This window comes from Lithobates pipiens, unplaced genomic scaffold, assembly GCF_037356315.1.
Source record: "Lithobates pipiens isolate NorthernLeopardFrog02 unplaced genomic scaffold, aLitPip1_a1.2 Scaffold_23, whole genome shotgun sequence".
Lineage (NCBI taxonomy): Eukaryota > Metazoa > Chordata > Amphibia > Anura > Ranidae > Lithobates > Lithobates pipiens.
This window is the reverse complement of record NW_027507785.1, coordinates 189,486,411-189,502,146: the sequence shown is the minus strand read 5'-3', so window position 1 is coordinate 189,502,146 and position 15,736 is coordinate 189,486,411. Positions and strand designations below refer to the sequence as shown.

The 15,736-nt window shown below is 40.6% G+C and overlaps 1 protein-coding gene across 4 annotated transcripts in view; it reads right to left on the bottom strand.

The window, feature by feature from the left end:
• LOC143928076 (coagulation factor XIII B chain-like) overlaps positions 1-15,736 on the bottom strand; it is a 1,173,165-nt gene that overhangs the window by 1,017,352 nt on the left and 140,077 nt on the right. The window lies entirely within an intron of this gene.

Here is a 15,736-nt window from a genome sequence, read left to right as displayed (position 1 = left end):
AAATGTTCTATGGTGTCCCACACTACACTAGTGCTCCTGAGTCCAGATGTTGAAACAGCTGCTGTGTCCTCTCCTTACAGTATACGGAATCAAGTTATAAAATCATTCTAGTTTCAAATACATCTACACAACAATTATCCTAAACTTCTTTTAATAAGAGAAATTATGCACACCAAAATGCAGGTATAACCCTGTACCAGCTAAATACATTGTATGTATTGGCAAACAAACAATATTTACAGACATCGTATGTATTGGCAAACCATCTTTTTTTTTTATGAACGATCATATAAACGGAACAGTATTAACTGAAAAGCAAAAGCACATGGATCAGCAAGCAAGTTAAATGTCAGAATAAGAACACGCAACAAGTACTTACTTTTTTTAAGCACCTTCTTCATTCTTCAAAACTGATCCGGCTCCCTCGTTTTAAGGTCGGACCAGTGCTTTCTTAATTGGTCTTTAGCCCCTCGTAAACTAAATTGCTGCTCCAGAGTGGTCACAACTGAGGACATTATTTGGTCCTTCCGCAAATTGGGTCAGGGGTACGGACCATTTTTGCCATCATAGTCTGCCCTCCTCAAGATGTCCACCATCTCCACCATTTCTTCAAAGGCCATGTTGGTAGCCTTAAATCTACTCCTGGATCTGGATGTTTGTGGTTCCGGGCTATCTTCCGCGCTAGTTCCTGATAATGTCTCTGCCATCTTTATGTATATACTCTCACTGCGCAACGAAGAGAGGAGGGGCAAGGAAAATTTGTCTCAAAGAACTTCAGGGGCGGGCGACGCAGGTGGAGCTTGACACATGTGCAGTGTATATAAAGCTAGTATGCTGACATTTACGTATGTCCGAACGGAAGTAGTGAGCGTCCTAAACGAAGGTAAGATTTAAACTTACATCACAGTGATCTATACTGCTTCAAAATGTAGGCCTATATTGAGATAAGATACTGAGAGTTTGGACTGACATAGGTGTTTTTGTTTCTTTTCTGTTTGTGTGTGTTGTGTGTGTGTGTGTGTGTGTGTGTGTGTGCCCTATATTGGGATAAAGATAATACTGTGAGATATGTATAGGTGGGAGCACAAAAAGATACAGAAGTCCCTCAAATCCGTAGCAGCAGCAGATAAGGTTTATGTCCCCAAGCTGTGGTACTACAAAAAACTCAGTTTTCTCGATGACCAGACGGAAGCAAGGCAATTGCTTTTGACCCTTCCCTCCACTCTTCCCTCCACCCCAGCTGAGGCGTCCCAGGAAGAACCGGGCCCCTCCATCCTTGAGTTGCATGCGCCCAGCTGTAGTCAGGTATATTTTTTGGGGGGAAATATTGATTTTCCTAATATTAATGATGTAAACTAAAATGTTTAAATTGCTTACAAATCAATGATTTAATCCCAAAAATTATTATATATTCATATCACTAGACATTAGTGGCCAAAAATGTGGTTAAAATATTGATGAACAGCTTGAAAAATGCTGGGGTCAAAATGATAGCCTTTTCTATTTGTTTAAAATTTGCAAGTCATAAGCTGAAAATTGTGTGTGATTGATGAAGCAAAAGATACAACTTTGTCCCTTTTTTTTTCTACACAGGATGAGCTCAGCCAAGAGGAGGCCAAGAGGAGGCCGTGCCCAGTGGCAGGCAGGAGGTGGCTGAGCCCAGTAGGAGCCTCACAGCATGCCAGGTGCCTCCCCTCCGCCTTCTCACCAGAAGGCCCAGGAAGATGACAAGAACTGAGCAGTAATCACTTGCCCTCATTCTGGAAGCCAGTCAGTTCCTCACTACCCCCACCAATGCTGAAGAGGCCCATGGTACTTATTTGGCCACCAGGTTGATGGAGCTAGAGAAGGGCCAATGCCTCCTATGTGAGGGGCTTTTTTCTGAGGCCTTTCAGAAGGGTTTGAGGGGTGAGCTTACAGAAAACACGCATCTTTATATTGAAGCCCCTCCTCCTCCTCCTGCCACAAGTACACCACCAGAGGCACAGCCTCCAAGGAAGGCTGCAGAGAAGCATGGAGGCAAGGCTGCAGGGAAGAGTAGAGCGAAGGCTGCATGGAAGAGTCAGAAGTGATTGCCTGGCTTCAGTCTGGTCTGACAGAAGACGCATGTTGTGGTTGTACCACAGCCTGGGGACATATATGTCATCTGCTGCTGTTCCTGATCTCTGGGAGTCCTGGACCAGATTGTGCTCCCTATTATATTGACTCCGCAAGATCCCAATTTTGTTGGCCACTGACTTGATGTGTGCCCCGGGGGACAAAAGGCTTCGCAAATTCCAAAAGTGTCCCCAGTGTTGCCTTCCTCTTTATTTTGTTAACCATAATAAATGGAAATTTTATAAAAAAAAAAAAAAATGTAATGTGTTTTTATTCAAAAAGGACAGTCTGTGAGTAGGCAGGTACATGTCAAAAAGACAATGGGGGTTATTTACAAAAGGCAAATTCATTTTGCACTACAAGTGCTAACTGCAAGTGCACTTTGAAGTGCAGTCACAAATCTAAGGGGTAGATCTGAAATGAGGGTAAGCTCTGCTGATTTTATCAGCCAATCATGTGCAAGCTAAAATTTATATATATACAGTATATACTGTATATATTGTGAGGGGTTAGCTCGGCAGTGAGTGTGTGTGACCCCCTGGATGGGTTCACAACACAAAATCAGGCACAGCAGACAGCGTTGTAGGTGGAAAAAACAAAAGGCGCGGTTTATTTATGCTACATGCAGTGAAAAATATAACAGCCAAACAAAAAAAAACATAAAAATAAATCCTGGTCAGCCTGACCTCTAATTACACACATGGATTCCCTGTCTAACAACTAACAACAGCCTTGTGCTGCACCAGTCCCTGTCTCTGTTGTAGAGGTTCGCCACACAGGCGTTAACTCACTGCACAGAACAGGTGTCACACTCCCCAGTCTATACAAACACAAAACTGGTTCCAGGATGGAGCATCTCCCTCAGCATGCTGGGGTTTTTTTTTGTAGAGGTCCTAATGAGCCCATTTACTTCAGCTGGGCTCATTAACTCTTCCCCTATAGGACTCCCAGCACTCCCCTCACAAGTCCGCATAAAGCCTGAATCTAGGGCATACATATTTTCCATCCTGGATACAACCAGGTGATTTTACCTGCCTGCTGCAACAAAATATATATATATATATATATATATTTTTTTTTCTTGCACTTCCAAGTGCTCTAAAACGGCAATTTCAAGTGCACTTTGCACTTGTAGTGCTAAATGAATTTGCCTTTTGTAAATGCAATGGAAATTTGTAGGTTCTGTATATAATTGTATTCTATTTTATATGTATTGCACAATGCCCTCACTGTGCACACGGCACTAATAATGTTTTCAGTACATGTTTTGCATTCTTTCGAGTCCTGATTAGAATTAGCATGCCTATGTAACGCCCCTTGTTACCATAAACGTACAATTGTAATATTAATGTGATACCTACGTAATCATGTGTATAAAAACCTTCAAAAGGTCATAATAAAGGAGAACAGTTATTTGGAAAGATGCTGAGCGTATCTTTTGTGTCTGTTCCCTACTGCAGTAGTTATTATTAATTTGGAACCACTAATCAATATGAGGATAGGAGTTGCCTATATATAAAATATCCATTTCAGGTGGCGAGCCAGCCAGGAGGGGTTCCCAGGTGACCCTGAGTATCCGAAACAAGGAGCTTGAGACGATCCGGGAATTTCTGATAATCAGCTGGCTGAGGTAAGCCTTTTGCCTTTTGTCTAAAAAAACTGAAATTGGCATGGTGTTCTTCCAGCTTATCACCAACCTCTCATCCCAGCTACATTCTTTCAGGAGAGCACAAAGGAGGGGGGGGGGGTCACATCTGCATATATGACACCATGCCAATTTCAGTTTTTTAGACAAAACATTTATAACAAAATGTGCCGGGTTAACAAATCTAATGATAAACAATGTGATCACAATTATTTTTGAATCTGTTTTGCAAACATGGTAAAATGAAGGTTACATTTAACCGTGTCTTACACAAATTGAATATCCTTTGATAGTGGAAACAGTGCATTAAAAAAAAAGAGAGAAATTGAGTAAAATAAAGTAATATGTCCCCCTTTATGGACATTTATCTGTGCATATATATTAGTGTGTGATATTGAAATTATCATATGAGTATTAATTTATAATATGAGTTTAACAATTTTATTAATAAATATAGATATATTGAAACTGGTTTAGACAACCTTTGGTTGGAAATTAAATCCAGGTTAATGGGGAAATTGATAAAAATGGGATTAGTTTAGATTAAGATAACAATTTTGTAAGTTTACATTTATTGAGTGGAAAAAAAAAAGATTAAGATGAGGTTGTTAATTTGAATACAGCTGCAATAATGTTTAATAAAGCCAAGATGGATGGGATACATAAGAAGTTTTTTAAAATAAAATGTAAATATAACAGACCCATCACATCAAGTCCACACACCCTTTTAGGATAGATACTGCCTGCAGCCAGTTGGTTTATAGTTTTTGATGGCCGAGTGCTTTCTGGTCCATTATACATATTGTTGGTCCTTTTGTTTTTATGTATTTTTATTTTTGAAATCCAAAGCAGAATGTGTGGATTGTGAAATGATGTGCCCCTTTTCCTTGTAAGTGCAGTGGGTATTAATAGAAGAATATTTTGGATTTATGGACATCTCTGCATGACTGCAGGGTATTGTTATTGTTTATTATAATATTGCCAGGAAAAAGTTGTCTTTTTGAAACATGAAATTGGAGTTCTTACACAAACAGCATGATAGAAAACAAGCCATGGTTATATTTATGCAAGCTGGACCCAGTAATGAAGGGCTCACCCCAATATATCAGAGCTGTAGCTTTTATGCAAAGATGCTATTAGACAAAGTTACAGACATTATTTTGGTTGAATATAAAAAATGTTAATGGTCCGACATTCTGCACAGCAAATATATAGCTAACTAAATGTTTGTCTAATGAAAGGTTCAAAATATGAATTAGTTTTGTTTGTTTATGTACAAATCTAAAAATGAAAAATGCCTCTTACTGCCTCTATTGGAGGAGGCTGGAGACAAAGAAAAATCACATGTGTTAAATTGATGACGTAGAAATCAGCTGCCGTGAGCCCAGTGCAGGACACACTCCCTGAAGACCCGAGTATTTACTTTTTTGTAGTGTTATTCCCGGTTTTATACTGAGGATGAAGTTTATCACCCAGAAGGATACTCTGTATTCAGAGTCATTGGATCCCTTTTCCCCATCTCAAGAAGCAGAGTTCCATGTTTTAGCAAAGCCTGTGAGCTATAAAAAGAGTATATATTTATATAGATAGTGGAGATAGAGAGAGCTTTTGGTTCCATTTGAAGGGCCAGCAGTTTGTTTTTACTTCGGTAGGTAAACCAATCATGCATGCTAAGTTAATTTGATCGGCTGTTTTCAGCCTTCCAGGTTCTTGCTGGGGTACTAGCCATACTAACATTAAAACTCACACATGGAAGCAGACCAGGCAACTCTAAGGATGCTGCATTTACAGCCCCGGATACTTGCTGGGTCTGTGCAACGCACAGATTCCACCCTAGTTCTGGCCCAGTATAGCTGAGATTAAAAATTAAACTTTAAGGACCCCAGAACGAGAAGAACAAGTGGTCCACAGAGGGAAACTTCTTACGAAACAAGAGTTTGGAAAAGGTGATCATTTATATCTGCCAGCGACTCTTTTCCCTTCAGCTTGCCACATGGACCGTGTCATCAGTCACAAGCAGTTATGGCTGCTAGGCTTGTGCAATTCATTTCGTAACGAATCGAAATTCGGCCGAATATTGCATCTTTCGGACATTCGGATGCATCCGAATGTCCGAATAAAAAAATTACGAATTACAACGAATATGAAAGAAATATAACGAATGAATTCGAATGAATTCAACATGATTCAGTAATTCTTTAAAGATCTAATGAAACAAAAGGTCAGCTCAAAATAAATCTTATAGTCCAATCAGCTAATTAATTTTGTGCCGGAGGTTGGATTACTGGCAAAGTGCATGCCTGAGAACTGAGTTAGAAGGGTGTTGTATTGTATTTGAGCCAAGGAGAAGAGACGTCATTGTGTGTGTTAAAAGATTCAATAAACAAATTTTTCAAACTACGGATCATTATCACGAATGTCTATACAAACATAAATAACGAATTTCAACGAATACGAACAAATGAATTTGACACTCTACAAATAACAACGAATTATCCGAAAACGTATTAACGTAACATAATGAATATAACAGAACGAAATTATGTATTTTACGAATGACAACGAACCAAAACTAAACTAAATTTTCCATTGTGCACAAGTCTAATGGCTGCCTTAGTAAATGAGCATGGGATAGAGCCAGGGTTCACCACAGTTGTTTTTATAACATACCACTTCTTGTTTTACCTGTTACCAAAGGTGTTACCAAAAGTTTACATTTATTGAGTGGAAAAAAAAAAGATTAAGATGAGGTTGTTAATTTGAATACAGCTGCAATAATGTTTAATAAAGCCAAGATGGATGGGATACATAAGAAGTTTTTCCCCAAAAATTTAATCTTAAAGTCTGATAATAACTTGGTGTGTGGTCCATGATGTGAGAGTAATAATAAATAAAATGTAAATATAACAGACCCATCACATCAAGTCCACACACCCTTTTAGGATAGATACTGCCTGCAGCCAGTTGGTTTATAGTTTTTGATGGCCGAGTGCTTTCTGGTCCATTATACATATTGTTGGTCCTTTTGTTTTTATGTATTTTTATTTTTGAAATCCAAAGCAGAATGTGTGGATTGTGAAATGATGTGCCCCTTTTCCTTGTAAGTGCAGTGGGTATTAATAGAAGAATATTTTGGATTTATGGACATCTCTGCATGACTGCAGGGTATTGTTATTGTTTATTATAATATTGCCAGGAAAAAGTTGTCTTTTTGAAACATGAAATTGGAGTTCTTACACAAACAGCATGATAGAAAACAAGCCATGGTTATATTTATGCAAGCTGGACCCAGTAATGAAGGGCTCACCCCAATATATCAGAGCTGTAGCTTTTATGCAAAGATGCTATTAGACAAAGTTACAGACATTATTTTGGTTGAATATAAAAAATGTTAATGGTCCGACATTCTGCACAGCAAATATATAGCTAACTAAATGTTTGTCTAATGAAAGGTTCAAAATATGAATTAGTTTTGTTTGTTTATGTACAAATCTAAAAATGAAAAATGCCTCTTACTGCCTCTATTGGAGGAGGCTGGAGACAAAGAAAAATCACATGTGTTAAATTGATGACGTAGAAATCAGCTGCCGTGAGCCCAGTGCAGGACACACTCCCCGAAGACCCGAGTATTTACTTTTTTGTAGTGTTATTCCCGGTTTTATACTGAGGATGAAGTTTATCACCCAGAAGGATACTCTGTATTCAGAGTCATTGGATCCCTTTTCCCCATCTCAAGAAGCAGAGTTCCATGTTTTAGCAAAGCCTGTGAGCTATAAAAAGAGTATATATTTATATAGATAGTGGAGATAGAGAGAGCTTTTGGTTCCATTTGAAGGGCCAGCAGTTTGTTTTTACTTCGGTAGGTAAACCAATCATGCATGCTAAGTTAATTTGATCGGCTGTTTTCAGCCTTCCAGGTTCTTGCTGGGGTACTAGCCATACTAACATTAAAACTCACACATGGAAGCAGACCAGGCAACTCTAAGGATGCTGCATTTACAGCCCCGGATACTTGCTGGGTCTGTGCAACGCACAGATTCCACCCTAGTTCTGGCCCAGTATAGCTGAGATTAAAAATTAAACTTTAAGGACCCCAGAACGAGAAGAACAAGTGGTCCACAGAGGGAAACTTCTTACGAAACAAGAGTTTGGAAAAGGTGATCATTTATATCTGCCAGCGACTCTTTTCCCTTCAGCTTGCCACATGGACCGTGTCATCAGTCACAAGCAGTTATGGCTGCTAGGCTTGTGCAATTCATTTCGTAACGAATCGAAATTCGGCCGAATATTGCATCTTTCGGACATTCGGATGCATCCGAATGTCCGAATAAAAAAATTACGAATTACAACGAATATGAAAGAAATATAACGAATGAATTCGAATGAATTCAACATGATTCAGTAATTCTTTAAAGATCTAATGAAACAAAAGGTCAGCTCAAAATAAATCTTATAGTCCAATCAGCTAATTAATTTTGTGCCGGAGGTTGGATTACTGGCAAAGTGCATGCCTGAGAACTGAGTTAGAAGGGTGTTGTATTGTATTTGAGCCGAGGAGAAGAGACGTCATTGTGTGTGTTAAAAGATTCAATAAACAAATTTTTCAAACTACGGATCATTAGCACGAATGTCTATACAAACATAAATAACGAATTTCAACGAATACGAACAAATGAATTTGACACTCTACAAATAACAACGAATAATCCGAAAACGTATTAACGTAACATAATGAATATAACAGAACGAAATTATGTATTTTACGAATGACAACGAACCAAAACTAAACTAAATTTTCCATTGTGCACAAGTCTAATGGCTGCCTTAGTAAATGAGCATGGGATAGAGCCAGGGTTCACCACAGTTGTTTTTATAACATACCACTTCTTGTTTTACCTGTTACCAAAGGTGTTACCAAAAGCTGAACATCCCTTACAGAGATAACAAAAAGATATATCCAGATGCCCAAGTCAGGATCTTACTAGTATGTATTTTGTTTGTATGGACATGTTTTCTGGATGTCCAGTGGCAAATGCTACTGCAAAGGCCACAGTAAAAAAGTGTTATCATTAGTAGTTTGTAAGTACAGAGTGCAGAATCTACAGAGTTATAACAGAGGAAATCATTTTTATAGGAGAGTTCTTGCTAGAAGTTTTGAGGTTTTATTTTTACACCCCCTACTGTCTACAATGTAGCGGACAAAGTAGAGTAAGAAACTAGAAAACTTTTGCCTTAATGTTTTCTTATATTTTATCCAGCCCCTAAGTGGATGTTGGACTCTCTCCCTATGCGATTTGGTTTGGGAGTGTGTTACTCACTTGCTTATATTTTGTCTCAGCAGCTGAAGTTCTCCAGTTGGATCTCACAGAGAATGTCTTTGATCTTTTAAGGTTTTCGACAAACTCATTTATGTGTTTTCTCCCCAATTCCAGATCCTAAAAGTTTGGAAGGTTCTAAAACTAAAGCCAGGTGACTTGTGGATTGTTAAGAGACATTTTTATATAAGGAAATGTTTGGAGACTCAATACAGCATCTATTTCATGAACAGTTTTGCAAAAATTACTAAATTAAAGAAATCTCTGTGTCTGATTTGTTTCCCTCTTGCGATCACAGTCTAGGGTACAGTCTAGGGTACTTTTTGATTCAATTACTTTAATTGAAAAGGATATATATATATATATATTTGAAAAGTAGTTCAGCCATGTTGAAGTCATATTTGTCTTTTGTACCTCTTCCATTTTATGTAGAATTGTCTGTGTTTATATATGCTGATAAGTCAGCATACCAGCAATTAAGCTAGAAGGCCATTCTGGCCACAGGAGTGTACAGCCAGTACTCTGTAAATATGTCTTTGTTTTTCACAATGAAAAGTCATTTTGTAATGAAAAAAGCTACTCAGCTATTATTTTCTCCACAATGGAGATTTTGCCTCTGTGGCCAGGACTACCTCCACCTAAGCGTGTGGAGGTTCCAGGTTAAAGGTGATAGCAGGTATGGTTAGTAATCAAAATATTGATCAAAAGAGAGGAGACTGTAATGGAAATTTGTAGGTTCTGTATATAATTGTATTCTATTTTATATGTATTGCACACTGCCCTCACTGTGCACACGGCACTAATAATGTTTTCAGTACATGTTTTGCATTCTTTCAAGTCCTGATTAGAATTAGCCTGCCTATGTAATGCCCCTTGTTACCATAAATGTACAATTGTAATATTAATGTGATACCTACGTAATCATGTGTATAAAAACCTTCAAAATGTCATAATAAAGGAGAACGGTTATTTGGAAAGATGCTGAGTGTATCTTTTGTGTCTGTTCCCTACTGCAGTAGTTATTATTAATTTGGAACCACTAATCAATATGAGGATAGGAGTTGCCTATCTATAAAATATCCATTTCAGTAAATAGCCCCCTATATCAAATTAACAAGGGACAACAACCTCACGAAGGTTCATAAAAATAGAAGATAATAATGTTATTATGGTAACTTGAAACTCCCAAAAAAAAAGAAAATGGAAATCACTAGAATTTTTTTTTTTTTTTTTTTATTTGAAAATATATATTAATAAAATGATAAAAGATGAGTCTAAAAAAGAATTGTAAACATTATTTATGGAGATCGGGCTAGAATATTAGTCATGAGATGAGGATAAATAATGAAGAAAGAAGTTTGTGTGAATATAAGCAGCAAAACAACTTCATTCTTCTAGCATTATAAAGAAGAAAAGAATGCGCTATATTAAAAAATCACAGAATTGGCAGCGTGAGGAATGTGCTAGCTTCAATACAAACGCTAGTTTTACCAGACCGAGCACTTCCGTCTTGTACTTGCTTCAGACCATGTGTCATTTTTGGTCCGCCGGACTAGCACACAGACGAACGAATTGTCAGACGGATTCCGGCCCGCCGGACCAAGTCTGCCGGAAAGTCTGATCATGTGTACACGGCATTACAGTCCTTTCCATTGTGCTATGGTGCCCACATATGATCGAATTGTCTGACGAATTCCGGTCTGCCGGACCAAGTCTGCCGGAAAATCTGATCGTGTGTATGCGGCATTACAGTCCTTTCCACTTTGTTAGGGTCTATTTCTTCGTGCAATCCTAAACAGTCTGTGCACTTCACAAGGGCATTTGCTCCAGAGCTTAGTAAATGAGGGGAAGCTCTGCTGACTTCCATCATTTAATTATGCAAGTGAAAATGCTGTTTTTTTTTCCTTGCATGTAATTTGGTATTATTTGTAAAGTAAAGCTTTACCTCATTTTCTAAGCTCTGAAGGAAATGCCTTTCCAGTGTGCAACTGCACTTGCAAAGTGCTCAGTCTTTTTGTCCCTAATAAATCAACCCCATTGACTTATTTTCCACAAAACAAAACCTCCCCACACAATGGGGGTTATTTACAAAAGGTAAATCCACTTTGCACTGCAAGTGCACTTGAAAGTGCAGTCCCACTAAATCGAAGGCATAGTTCTGAAATGAGTGGAAGCTTTGCTGATTTTATCATCCAATCACGTGCAAGAAAAAATGCTGTTTTTTATTTTCCTTGCATGTCCCCCTCGGATCTACAGTGACTTTACTTCCAAGTGCACTTGCAGTGCAAAGTGGATTTGTCTTTAGTAAATAACACCCAATGTGTTTCGGAACAGGGCTCTTGGGATATGTAGTTGTGAGACTATGGTGTTGATTTACTAAAACTGGAGTGCTCAGAATCTGGTGCAGCTGTGCATAGTCGCCAATCAGCTTCTAACTCCAACTTATTCACTTAAGCGTGGACAATAAAATATGCAAGCTGATTGGTTCCTATACAGAGCTGCACCAGATTTTGCTCTCTCAAGTTTTAGTAAATCAACCCTTATGTCTATGACAATAGGAAATGAGTCTGCAGCAGCTTCTCTTACAAGAACTTTACGTCTGAGTGGTAATAATGACACAGGGAGAAATAAAAGCTGTTTCTCACTACAGGAACAGGGTTCCAAAGAATAAAAAAATGCTGAGTCATGCTCTAGAGCAGGGTTCGGCAACCCCCAGCATGCGTGCCTCACGTGGCCACATTTAGGAAGGCACCCGAAGGCTTTTTAGACACCTACATAGCCAGCCGCATGATGCTTGTGGTTGTCTATACAAGAAGCTTGGCTGCCTCTGTCCCACCTCCCTCCATTCCCGGAGACACCTGACAGATCGGCATGGCCAGCCGCTCAATGCTTGTGGCTGCCTATACAAGAGCTTGGCTGCCTCTTTCTCCCTCCGGTCCCTCCCACCCCTTTCAGCTTGCATTAATTTAGCCAACATGGATGCTGGTTTGGCTGGATATAGGGAATGCTACACCCTCCCCTTCCTTCAATGGATGCTGTGCCTGGTCTGCTTAGCTGTACCCCTGTACATTGCCCCGCTGACCTCTGTCCTCTAACCCCATTTTCTGCCCCGCTGACTTCTGTCCTCTAGCCCCATCCCCCTGCCCTGCTGACCTCTTTTCTCTGACACCTATATGCTTACCTCTGTACACTACCCCACTGAACCCAGTCCTCTGCCCTGCTGACCCCATCCTTTGCCCTGCTGCACCCTGTCCTGCTGAACCATGTTAGCTATTGGGCACTAATAATTTACAGGTGCAATAATTGGGGCTTATAAGAGATGCAAAGGTGCTGAAATTGGGACTGATCTGGGGTCATAAAATGCAGTCAATTGAGTTTATCTGTGGTCTGAAGGTGCAGGAATTTGGGCTGATCTGAGGTTTGAAGATGCAGGAATCGGGGTTAATCTGAAGTGTGAAGGTGCAGGAATTTGGGAGATCTGAGGGTTGATGCAGCAGGAATTGGGTCTGATCTGGGGTGTGAGGGTGCAGGAATTGGGTCTGATCTGGGGTGTGAAGGTGCAGGAATTGGGGTGATCTGTGATGTGATGGTGCAGAAATTGGAACTGATCTGGGGTCAGAAAGTGCAGGAAATTGAGTTTAGCTGGGGTCTGAAGGTGCAGGAATTGGGGTTGATGTGAGGTGTGAAGATGCAGGAACTGGGGTTAATCTGAAGTGCGAAGGTGCAGACATTTGAGAGATCTGGGGGTCGATGGAGCAGGAATTGGTTTTGATCTGGGATGTGAAGGTGCAGAAATTGGGGCTGACCTGGCTTGTGAAGGTGCAAGAATTGGGGCTGATCTGAAGTGTGAAAGGTGTAGGAATTGGGGCTGATCTGAGGTGTGAAGGTGCAGGAATTTGAGAAATCTGAAGTGTGATGGTGCAGATATTGGAGCTGATTTGGGGTTTGAAGGTGCAGGAATGGAGGCTGAGCTGAGGTGTGAAGATGCAGAAATTGGGGCTTTTCTGAGGTATGATGGTGCAGGATTGGGGTGAACTGAGGTGTGAAGGTACAGGGATTAGGGTGATCTGAGTTGTGAAGGTGCAGGAATTGAAATCATGTGAGGTGTGAAGGTGGAGGAATTGGAGTCATGCCAGGTATGAAGGTACAGGATTTGGGGTGATCTGAGATGTGAAGGGGCAAGAATTGTGGTGAACTGAGGTATGAAGGTGCAGAAATTGGGGTGGTCTGACATGTGAAGGTCTAAAGCTCAATGTTCATTTCTTACTATTGTTCAAGTCCCTTACAGCATTCACCATTTAAAGATTCCTTTTCATGAACGAAAGTGTGAAGTTGACATTTTTTTTGTAGCTGGCGCTCTCTATTTCTTTGAAAACATTTTTGGCACATTGTGCTCAAAAGGTTGCCTACCCCTGCTCTAGAGTGAGAGAGAGCAAGGTTTGGGAAATGCCTGGACATACGCATTATTTGAGCCAACCTATTTGTTCCTTGCACATACCTGCTGTACATTTAAAAGCAAAATATTTAAAATGTATTCTACAACAAACTTTGACATTCAGAAAGTGAGAAATGTGTGTGAGTTTAACCACTTAAACTCCGGAAGATTTTACCCCCTTCATGACATGGCCATTTTTTGCTACTTAGTATGGCGGTATTTTAACTGGTAGTTGCACAGTTATGCAAGGCTGCACCCAAATAAAATTTATAGCATTATTTTTTTACTCAAATTGAGCTTTCTTTGGGGGGTATTTATACCTCAAAAACCCTGGGGGTGATTAAAGGAAAAAATACAGAAAAATGAATTTTTCCTATAAAACATATCTAATGAAGAAAAAATGTCTTCAAAAATGTTGGCCAAAATGTATCCTGCTACATGTCTTTGATAATAAAAATCAAAATAACTGTATATTGATTGGTTTACATGAAAGTTCTAGTGCTTACAAACTATGGTATGTACACTATAGTGTCAAAAGTATTGTCAAAAGTATTAGGACATCTGCCTTTACACTCACGTACTCATGAACTTTAATGGCATCCCAGTCTTAGGCCGCGTACACACGCGGGGACTGTTCGCTCAACTTTGTCCGCTGAACAGTGTTTCGGCGGACAGTCCGCTCGTGTGTGGGCTTTCAGCGGACAGTTTCAGCGAACAGTCTGCTGAACAAAGTTTTTCGGAATTTCCGAAAAACTGTCCGCTGAAACTTTGTTTCAGCGAACAGTCCCCTCGTGTGTAGGCTTGTTCGTCAAACTAAGTTCCGCGCATGCTCAGAAAGGATTTACACGCCGAAAGTTGTATTGCAGTGTATAGGACGTCGTATTTTTCGTCCCGTCGTACGTGCCGTTCACGTCATCGCGCACGGTTTCAGCGGACTGTTCGTTCGTCGTGTGTGGGCAAGTCCGTCCATGCTAATTTTGAGCGGACTGCCCGCTGAAACTGTTTGACGGACAAAGTTGAGCGAACAGTCCCCGCGTGTGTACGCGGCCTTAGTCTGGTTCAATATTGAGTTAGCCCACCCTTTGCAGCTATAAAAGCTTCAACTCTTCTGTAAGAGCTGTCCACAAGGTTTAGAAGTGTCTCTATGGGAATGTTTGACCATTCTTCCAAAAGCGCATTTGTGAGGTCAGGCACTGATGTTGGACGAGAGGGCCTGACTCGCAGACTCCACTCTAATTCATCCCAAAGATATTCTATCGGGTTGAGGTCAGGCAGTGCAGGCCAGTCAAATTCCTCCACCCCAAACTCACTAATCCATGTCTTTATGGACCTTGCTTTTTTGCACTGGTGCGCAGTCATGTTGGAACAAGAAGGGGAAGGGGCCATCTCCAAACGGCTGGGAGGGACAATCTCCAAACAAAGTTGGGAGCATGCAATTGTCCAAAGTGTCTTGGTACGCTGACACCTTAAGGGTCCTTTCACATGGACGATCCGTTCAGGCCTGCCTGTCAGTTTTTCAGGCAGACCTGAACGGATGCTTCATAGAGCTCTATGGAGCATCGGATGTCAGCGGTGACATGTCCACTGACATCCGAGCCGCTCCGATCCGAAAAAGTGTGATGGAGGAAAAAGATATTTTTCCATCCATCATCGGATCGGATCAGGTGATGACGGACACTGCAGTCCGTCGTCACCCAATCTCCCATAGGGGAGAATGGCGCTGTGACAGGTCCGTCCCTGCACAGTGTGCAGAGACGGACCTGTCCTCTGCCTGCTTAGCGGAGATCGCTCCGGCGATCCCCGCTGTGCAAGCGGATATCCACGGGGCGGATCATCACTGATCCGCCCCGTGTGAAAGGACCCTAAGAGTTCTGTTTACTAGAACTATGGGGCCAAGTCCAATCCCTAAAAAATAACCCTACACCATAATCCTCCCTCCAGACATCTCCTTTGGGCTGACCTGTGGCTTGGGGGTACCAGAGAGGACAGCAGGCTCACTGCATCTAAATCTGAGGTATGGGACACAGCAAGGATTCACTTTGTCCTGTTGCTTTGTAAATTACAAAAGTGTTGTACAGAACCAACTGAAATAGATAAATAGACACTTTTTTGAACCAGTGTCTGACGTTGCAGGAAACTAAATACAGCGTCGTTATTCGGTCATTGAAGTTCATCTCTCCCATGTTAAGGTTAAAGTCATGAACATAGAGGGGCTTCTCAATAACACCAGGTGCCATGCTAATT